We start from the raw sequence: 10,593 nt of genomic DNA on the forward strand, positions 1-10,593 counted from the left end.
CCAGGCGCACACATTGTTTATGTTATCATTCGGAGAACCGACTTCTCGGAGGTCTTATTAATCGTCTCAACCAAAATCAAACAACTCTCTAATCAGTTCTTTGTTAACGATCTAGTGTCACCAATTGTATATCTAATATAAGATTTATATATCCTGCAATCAAACCTGCTATATCCTATGTCTAAATAATCATAGCTGAGTTACATTAATATTCCTTTCAAGAAATTGCGTTTAATCTAGTGTATACATTTATTCGTTTACAAGAAACGATTATTATTTCAAACATTTCCGTGTCGATTTGTCCGACTGTTGCTTGCCAATCTTTTCTTCGAAATAATACTTAAATTCTAAATTCAAGACTCGCTTTTCAAATTTGAGTTTCTTTTTATTCAAACTGAAACTGCGAATTTGCGTCACTGACTGTGCTGTTCCTAGCAGCGAGAATGCGAATTATATCCGCTAATTACAAATTTTCGCCGGGAGCGCCGTCTACAATTAGTTCCTCGAACTATACACTTGCCGCATCTAGGCTTATACACTTATAATATCTTTGCCTTGATAACTGTTGGGTGTTTACATTTTAAGGTTAAATTAAAAAGTGTTTGCGTGTGTTTTTTATATAATTTTTACTATTTTAATAAAATGTGCGGGATATTTTGTTGTATTCGTTGTTTGAAAAAAACGGAACCAGTGAATTCTGAATCAAATGAGGTACATCTTTTTTTAATAAATAAATATCAATATTCATTTTTACTACAGTCACTGCAATATAAAATTACCTATTATACAAAAAAGCCAAAAATGGCCTTCTGTTGATTACATGAACAAAAACATACGACAATATAATTACCATAAATCCATTTTTATGAAACGTAAACAAAGTTAACCTAAAAATTTGTAGGATTTTTTCCTAACACATAACCTCAAATTTGAATAAATCTTTCAAATATATTCTTTTATGAAATCAACAAGAATAGCCGCATTGTTAAATATTACAAAATTTGAGTATTTTGTTAAAAATTCGGCTTTTTATAGAAAATTGACTTCTATGGTGGAAAATGTATCTCATTAGTCAAAAATTCAACTATTTGTATCAAAATTCACACAAAGTCAATCTTTTTGGTTAAAAATTTAACTGTTTGTTGAAGTATTAATTTCTCTGTTGAAAATTAAAATTATGAATTTAAAAATTTTAATTAGTCTGTAGAAAATTCTTCTTTTTGGCATGAAAGTTCCTTATTTTAAAAAAATTTCTTTATAAACTGAAAAATCTGTTTTGGTTCAAACTTCATATTTTTGGTTTAAAAATTTATCTGTGTCAGAGAAATTTAATCTTTTTAGGCTAAAAACGTAACTGTTTGGTTGAAATTTTTTTTTTATCGAGGATTTTCCGAGTTTCAACTAACATTTCGAAAATTCGTTTTTCGATTGGCTGAAAATTATCTTTTTTATATAAAAATTTAACTATATCATTTTTTGTTGATAAGGCATGACTTTGATTGAAAATAAAAATAATTTTGTTGAAAATTCCTTTGTTAATTTTTTTAGCTGTGCATAAAAAATTTCATTTTGGATTCAAAAGTTCTCTTTTTAGTTGAAAATTAATCTTTTTTGATAGAAAAATTAATATTCTTGAATTAAAATTCAATTTTTTTGTTGTTAAAGATTCAACTATTTTGTTGAAAATACGTTGTTTATGGGTAGAGAATAATTTTTTCAATTTTCAATAAAACTATTTTATTTTTGGTTAAAAATTTATCTTTTTTAGATGAAAATTTATTTAATTTCTTTGAAAATTCGTCTTTCTTGGTAGGAAATTAATATTCTTGGTTGAAAATTAATTTTTTGTTGGGAAAAATTTAACTATTTTATTTAGAGAATAATATTTTCAATTATCAATATAATTATTTCATTTTTTGTTAAAAACTTATCTTTTTTAGTTGAACATTCATTTAATTTATTGAAAATTCGTCTTTCTTGGTAGAAAATTAATATTCTTGCATGAAAATTAAATTTTTTTGTCAAAACTTTAACTATTTTGTTGAAAATTTGGTTAGAGAATACTTTTTTCAATTGAGAATATAAACATTTTATTTTTTGTTAAAAATTTATCTTTTCGTGTTGAACATTCATTTAATTTCTTGAAAATTCGTCTTTCTTTGTAGAAAATTAATATTCAATGTTAAAAATTCTTTTTTTTTTTGTTACAAATTTAACTATATTTTTGAAAATCGCTTTTAATGGTTAGAGAGTTAAAAGTTGATCTTTTTTAGATGAAAATTTATTTAAATTATTTGAAAATTCGACTCTCTTGGTAGGAAGTTAATATTCTTGGTTGAAAATTAATTTTTTTGTTGGGAAAAACTTAATTATTTTTTTGAAAATTCTTTTTTTATGGTTAAAGAATAATGTTTTCAATTTGCAATGGAATTATTTCATTTTTGGGTAAAAATTGATCTTTTTTAGTTGAACATTAATTTAATTTGTTGAAAATTCGTCTATCTTGGTAGAAAATTAATATTCTTGTACAAAAATTACTTCTTTTTCGGTAAAAAATTAATATTCTAGAATTAAAATTCAATTTTTTTGGTTGTTAAAAATTAACTATTTTGTTTTCAAATTCGTTTATTTGGTTATAGAATAGTTTTTTTTCAATTGTGAATGTAACTATTTTATTTTTTGTTAAAAATATATCTTTTCTTGTTGAACATTTATTTAATTTGTTGAAAACTCGTCTTTTTTTGCAGAAAATTTAATTTTTTTGTAACAAATTTAAGTGTTATGTTTTAAATTCGTTTTTTATGGTTAGATAATAATTTTTTTCAATTGTCAATGTAACTTTTTCATTTTTTGTTAAAAATTGATCTTTTCGAGTTAAAATTAATTAAATTTGTTCAAAAATCGTCTTTATTGCTAGAAACAGGTAGAAAATTAATATTCTTTGTTAAAGATTCATTTTTTTTTTGTTTGTTTTTTGGTTGTTAAAAATTTAACTATTTTCTTGAAAATTCGTTTTTTATGGTTAGAGAATATTTTTTTTTTGTCAATATAAGAATCCCACTTTAGGTTGAAAATTTATCTTTTTTAGTTGAAAATTCATTTAATTGTTTGAAAATTCGTCTTTTTTGGTAAAAAAATTAATATTCTTGGTTGAAAATTTATTTTTTGTTGATAAAAATTTAACTATTTTGTTAAAAAGGTGTTGTTTATGGTTAGAGAATATCTTTTTTTCAATTTTGAATATAACTTTTTAATGTTTATTTTAAAAATTGATCTTTTTTAGATGAACATTTATTTAATTTTTTTGAAAATTCGTCTTTCTTTATAGGAAATTAATATTCTTGGTTGAAAATTAATTGTTTTTTGGGAAAAGTTTAATTATTTTCTTGAAAATTCTTTTTTTATGGTTATAGAATAATTTTTTCAATTGTCAATATAATTATTTCATTTTTTGTTAAAACATGATCTTTTTTAGTTGAAGATTCATTTAATTTGTTGAAAATTCGTCTTTCTTGGTAGAAAATTGATAATCTTTGTTAAAAATTTTTTTTTTTTTCAAATTAAACTGTTTTCTTGAAAATTCGTTTTTCATCGTTACAGAATAGTTTTTTTTTTTAATATCAATATAAGTATTACACTTTAATTTGTTTGAAAATTCTTTTTTAATGGATAGAGAATAATGTTTTCAGTTGTCAATTGAATTATTTAATTTTATGTTAAAAATTAATCTTTCTTATTTGAACATTCATTTAATTTGTTGAAAATTTGTCTTTCTTCGTAGAAAATTAATATTCTTGTTTAAAAATTTAGCTATGTTCAAAATTCGTCTTTCATGGTTAGAGAATAATGTTTTTAATTGTCAATATAAACATTTTGAATTCAACATTCATCTTTTTTAATTAGAAATTCATTTACTTTTTTCAAAATTCATCTATTTTGGTAAAAAATTAATATTCTTGGGTGAAAATTTAATTTTTTTTTTTGTTAAAAATTTTAATATTTTTTGAAAATTCGTTTTTTATGGTTAGATAATCTTTTTTTTTAATTTTTAATATAACTATTTCATTTTTTCTTTAAAATTGATCTTTTCTGATTAAAGTTCATTTAATTTGTTGAAAATTTGTCTTTATTTTCAGAACATTAATATTCTAGGTTGAAAATTCCTTTTTTTTTTGTTGTTAAAAATTTAACTATTTTGTTGAAAATTTATTTTTTATTTTTAGATAATTTTTTTAATTGTCAATATAAGTATTTCACTTTGGATTCGAAATGCATCTTTTTTAGTTAAAATTCATTTAATTTTTGGAAAATTCTTCTTCTTTGGGAAAAAAAATTAATATTCTTGCTTGAAAATTATATATATATTTTTTTTTATTTATGTATATTATTCTTCATACTGAACAATTCATATCTTTGGTTAAAAATTGAAAGAATATGATCTTTTTTGTTAAAAAATAAAGTTTTCTTGTTAAAGAAGCATTTTGTTTTAAAAAATTAATCTTTTTGTCTTGAAAATTCAATTATTTGACTAAAAACTCGACTTTTTTCAGCATTTTTGTTAAATAGTAATTTTTTGGTCCGAATTTTAACTCTTTTGTGAAAAATTCGTCTTTTCTGATAGAAACTATCTGCTTTTTTGTTGAAAAGTAATCCTTTTTTGTAGAAAATACAGTGGTATCAAATTAATCTTATTGGTTGAAAATTCTTTAAGTTTGTTCAAAAATTCACTATTTTGTTTAAAATACGTTGTTTTTTTTTTGTTTGAAATTTTGTTGTTAACTAGAAATTTCAGCTATTCCATTTTCTGATTAAAATTGATATTTTTTAGTTGATAATTAAACTATTAAACTATTTGGAAAATGCAATTTCTTCTTGTTGAGAATTTATTTTTTGAACTGAAAATGTAGCTGTTGCATTTTTGGTTCAAAATTTATCATTTTCAGTTGGATATTTATTTTATAAATAATCCATTTTTTCTTGAAAAGTCGCATTTTTGAGTATAAAACAAATCTTTTTGGTTAAATAATCCATTTTCAACAAAATAGTTACATTCTGAACCAACGATCTAAATTTTCAACAGAAGAAGTCAAAATTTAACCCAATGATTTTTTAACAAAAGAAAATAATAATTTTCTACAATAAAAATTAATTTTCACAAAAAAATTAAACTTATTTTCAACAAAATAGTCCAATATCAACTGATACATGCAATTTCAGCTAGAAGAGGTCAATTTTAAATTAGAAATTTTAATTTTCAACCCAAAATGGAAGTAATTTTTAGTTTAAAAAAATTTTTTTAAGTAGAAAAAACAAATTTTCAACAAAAAAGTTTCATTTTCTACCAAAGATGCGAATTTTTAACAAAGCATTTTAAAGTTTAACCGAAGCTATGGTTTTTAAACAATAAGATTAATTTTCTACAATAAAAATTAATTTTCAACCCAAAACAAAACTTATTTTCAACAAAATAGTTAAATTTTCAACTAATACATGAATTTTCAATAAAATAATTGAATTTACAGCTAGAAAAAATCAATTTTGAATTAAAAGTATCAGTTTTCAACCAGAAATGGAAGTTACATTTTGAGTGAACGAAATTAATTTTAAACTAGAAAAAAAATGAATTTTCAACCAAATAGTTACATTTTTAACCTACGATTTAAATTTTTAACAAAAGAATTGAAAATTGAACCCAGGCGAAGATTTTTTAGCAAGTGAGATTATTTTTCTGGAATAATAATTAATTTTCAACAAAAATTAAAACTAATTTTCAACACAAAAAAAAATTGTTTTCAACAAAATAGTTACATTTTCAACCAACGATCTAAATTTCCAACGAAGGAAGTCAAAATTGAACCCAGACGATGATTTTTTAACAAAAACGATTAATTTTCTAAAATAAAATTTTTTTTCAACCTAAAATAAAACGTATTTTTAACATAATAGTTAAATTTTCATCTAATACATGAATTTTCAGCTAGAAAAGATCATTTTTGAATTAAAAATATAAATTTGCAACTAGAAATGCAAGTTACATTTTGAATTTAAAAAAATTAATTTTAAACCAGAAAAAAACGAATTTTCAACAAAAAAGTTCAAAACTTAATCCAGGCGATCATTTTTTAAACAATAAGATTAATTTTCTACAGTAAAAATTAATTGTCAATAAAAAATAAAACTTATTTTCAACAAAATAGTTAAATTTTCATCTAATACTTGAATTTTTAATGAAATATTTGAATTTTCAACTAGAAAATATCAAAAATATCACATTTTTAATTATTCTATTATTCAGAATAGAATGCGTAATTCTAAATTTTTTTTTACTTTACAAATTTTCGATTTTAAATTTTTATTTCTAAGCTTACGTTTTTAATTTGAAAAATTTTAAATGCTTTCTTAAAGACTTGAACAAATAAAAAAAAAGCCTTTGATTTTGAAAATTTTGGATAAAAAACTTTTTTATTTAATAAATAAAGCAATTTTTTTAAATTTATCTGTACTTTAAATGATACAAAGTGAACAAAAACGATTTGACGAAAGGATTTTAAACCAGTTTAAAATTGAAGAATTTTCAGATCTTAACGTTAAAACTTAAACGGTTTCAATTTAAAGGTCTTAGTCATTAAACAAATGTGAACGTGTGACTCAAATTTTTTAAACTATTTCCAACTTAAAAATAACTTCATAATAATATATTACGAGTTTTTAAATGATTAAAAATTATCATGCAAATTTTAGAAAGTTTTCTTAAAATCTTCTAGAATCTTTTTTCAAAATTTTGTTTAAATCGTTGAAAAACTGTTTAAATATTCTCTTAAAATAATTTTTCTAAAGAAAAATTTTTTAATTTTCCTAGGAATCTTAAGAAAATGTTTATATTCTTTTGAAGCGTTTCACAATTCTTGAAAAGAATCCAATTTTTTTGTTTAAAAAATCTGCGAAAATCTACATTTTGTTTTATATTAGGCTATTATTTCGAGTTTTACATTAAGTTCGAATCTTTTCAAAACGTCTACATATCTCTCAAAATTACTCAAATTTCGGCTAAAAATAATAAATGTTGAATTTTTATTTATTCATCCAAATTTTAAAGAAATTTTCTAAAATTTGCAGAATTTTCTAAAAATTGTAGAAAAAATTCAATTCATTTTGATATTTAAAAATAAAATAATGGAATTTCTAGTTTAAGAAGTGTTTAGTTAAAATTTGTTCAATTTTTCAATATTTGATTTTTCTAGCTTCAAATTTCTTAAAATTATATAATTTTGAAAATTTTAAAGTTCATTGATTGATTTTTTAATTTAGCGCATTGAAAATGATAACGTAGAAATTTTTTTAGCGTTTCATTTTTTAAATTTCATTGATCGTGAAAAATGTTTTCGAGTCGGGAAATCACCGGTAATTTATTTCGTCGATTAAAACGGCCACCCTGAAGTTACATTTTTAGTTACAAAAAATTAATTTTAAATCAGACAAAAAAGTTAAAATTTAACCCAGGCGACCATTTTTTAACAAAGCAGATTAATTTTCTACAATAAAAATTAATTTTCAACAAAAAATAAAACTTATTTTCAACAAAATAGTTCAATTTTCATTTAATACAAGAATTTAAAATTAAATAGTTGCATTTTTAGCGGGAAAAGATGACATTTGAATTAAAAATATGAATTTTCTACCAAAAATAGAAGTTATATTTTAAGTTAAAAAAAAAATTAATTTTAAACCAGAAGAAAACGAATTTTCAACAAAAGAAGCCAAAATAAAAATTAATTTGCAACCAAAAATGATACGTATTTTTAACAGAATAATTAAATTTTCATCTAATATATGAATTTTCAGCTAGAAAAGATCACTTTTTAATTGAAAATATCCATTTTTAACCAAAAATGGAAATTACATTTTTAGTTTCAAAAAATTCATTTTAAATTATAAAAAATACGAATTTTCAACAAAAGAGTTCAAAATTTAACGCAGGCGATGATTTTTCAGCAAAGCAGATTAATTTTCTACAATAAAAATTAATTTTCTACAAAAAATAAAACTTATTTTCAATAAAATAGTGAAATTCTCAACTAATACATGAATTTTTAATAAAATAGTTGAATTTTCAGCTAGAAAAAATCAGTTTTTAATTAAAAATATCCATTTTTAACCAGAAATGGAAATTACATTTTTAGTTTCGAAAAATTCATTTTAAATTAGAAAAAATACGAATTTTTAACAAAAGAGTTCAAAATTTAACGCAGACGATGATTTTTCAACAAAGCAGATTAATTTTCTACAATAAAAATTAATTTTCAACAATATAGTGAAATTTTCAACTAATACATGAATTTTTAATAAAATAGTTGAAATTTCAGCTACAAAAAATCAATTTTTAATTAAAAATATCCATTTTTAACCAGAAATGGAAATTACACTTTTACTTTAAAAAAATTCATTTTAAATTATAAGAAATACGAAATTTCAACAAAAGAGTTCAAAATTTAACCCAGGCGATCATTTTTTAATCAAGAACATTAATTTTCTGCGATAAAAATTAATTTTTAAGAAAAAATAAAACTTATTTTCAACAAAATTATATTATTTCACAAATATTTCTAAGATTTCTTAAACACTACATGAAGATTTAAAATTATTTCAAATTTGTTTAGAAGATTTCGAAATATTCCACTAATATTTCAAATAAATACAAAATATTCAAACAATATTTCTAGATTTCTTAAAAGCTACATGAGGATTTCAAATTCAAAGATTTTAGATTATCTCAAATTTATTTAAAAGATGTCAAAACATTTAACAAAGATTTCAAAACATTCCACAGAAATTTTAAAATATTTCCAAATATTTCAGAAAGATTTCAAATAAATTTAAAAGATCTCCCAAATATTTCAAAGACTTCTTTAAAATTACATCAAGATTTCAAATGCAAAGATTTTAAATTATATCAAATTTCTTTGGAAGATTTCCAAATATTTCAAAAAGATTTCGAAGATTTCCAAATATTTCACAAAGATTTCAAATGAATTCAAAATATTTCACAAATATTTCGAAGATTTCTTAAAAATTACACAAAGATTTCAAATTTCTTTAAAAGATTTCAAAACATTTAACAAAGATTTCAAAGATTTTGCCAATATTTAAAAAAATTTCCAAAGATTTCAAAAAGATTTCAAATAAATACAAAATATTTCACAAATATTTCTAATATTTCTTCAAAACTGCATAAAGATTACAAATTCAAAAATTTTTAATTATTTCAAATTTGTTTAGAAGATTTCAAAACATTTAACAAAGATTTCAAAGATTATTCATTTTTAATTAAAAACGATGCGAATGTTTAACAAAAGAGTTCAAAATTTAACGCAGACGATGATTTTTCAACAAAGCAGATTAATTTTCTACAATAAAAATTAATTTTCAACAAAATAGTGAAATTTGCAACTAATACATGAATTTTTAATAAAATAATTGAAATTTCAGCTAGAAAAAATCAATTTTTAATTTAAAATATCCATTTTTAACTAGAAATAGAAATTACATTTTTGGTTTAAAGAAATTCATTTTAAATTATAAGAAATACGAATTTTCAACAAAAGAGTTCAAAATTTAACCCAGGTGATCATTTTTTAATCAAGAACATTAATTTTCTGCAATAAAAATTAATTTTCAACAAAAAATAAAACTTTTTTTCAACAAAATAGTTAAAGAAGCATCAACCCAAAAAATATTTTATTGACAAATTAGTTCAACTTTTAACCAATTATTACATTCTTTACCTTAAACATGACTTTTTTAACCCAATAGTTGCTTTTTTACATAAATAATTAAATTTACAACCAAGCAGTATAATTTTTGCGCAAACTAGATAAATTCCGAATCAAAAGAAAAAATATATATATATTATTTCACAAATATTTCTAAGATTTCTTAAAAACTACATGAAGATTTAAAATTATTTCAAATTTATTTAGAAGATTTCCAAATATTTCACTAAGATTTCAAATAAATACAAAATATTCAGGAAACATTTCTAGATTTCTTAAAAGCTACATAAAGATTTCAAATTCAAAGATTTAAAATTATTTCAAATTTGTTTAAAAGATTTCAAAACATTTCAGAGAAATTTTAAAATATTTCCAAATATTTCACAAAGATTTCAAATAAATTTAAAAAATCTGACAAATATTTCTAGGATTTCTTAGAGATTACATAAAGATTTCAAATTCAAAGGTTTTAAATTATTTCAAATTTGTTTAGAAGATTTCAAAATATTTCAAAAGATTTCACAAAGATTTCAAATAAATTAAAAATATCTCACAAATATTTCTAAGATTTCTGAAAAATTACATAAAGATTTCAAATTCAAAGATTTTAAATTGCTTCAAATTTGTTTAGAAGATTTCCAAATATTTCACAAAGATTTCAAGTAAATACAAAATATTTCACAAATATTTCTAATCTTTCTTAAAACTACATAAACATTTCCAATTTAAAGATTTTGAATTATTTCAAATTGGTTTAGAAGATTTCAAAACATTTATCAAAGATTTCAAAATATTTCCAAATATTTCACAAAGATTTCAAATA

At 20.8% G+C, this 10,593-nt stretch overlaps 1 protein-coding gene across 1 annotated transcript in view; it reads right to left on the bottom strand.

Moving 5' to 3' along the window:
* Window positions 1-10,593, bottom strand: part of LOC117170766 (asparagine synthetase domain-containing protein CG17486) — a 26,601-nt gene that overhangs the window by 9,892 nt on the left and 6,116 nt on the right. The window lies entirely within an intron of this gene.

This window comes from Belonocnema kinseyi, chromosome 4, assembly GCF_010883055.1.
Source record: "Belonocnema kinseyi isolate 2016_QV_RU_SX_M_011 chromosome 4, B_treatae_v1, whole genome shotgun sequence".
NCBI classification, from domain to species: Eukaryota; Metazoa; Arthropoda; class Insecta; order Hymenoptera; family Cynipidae; genus Belonocnema; species Belonocnema kinseyi.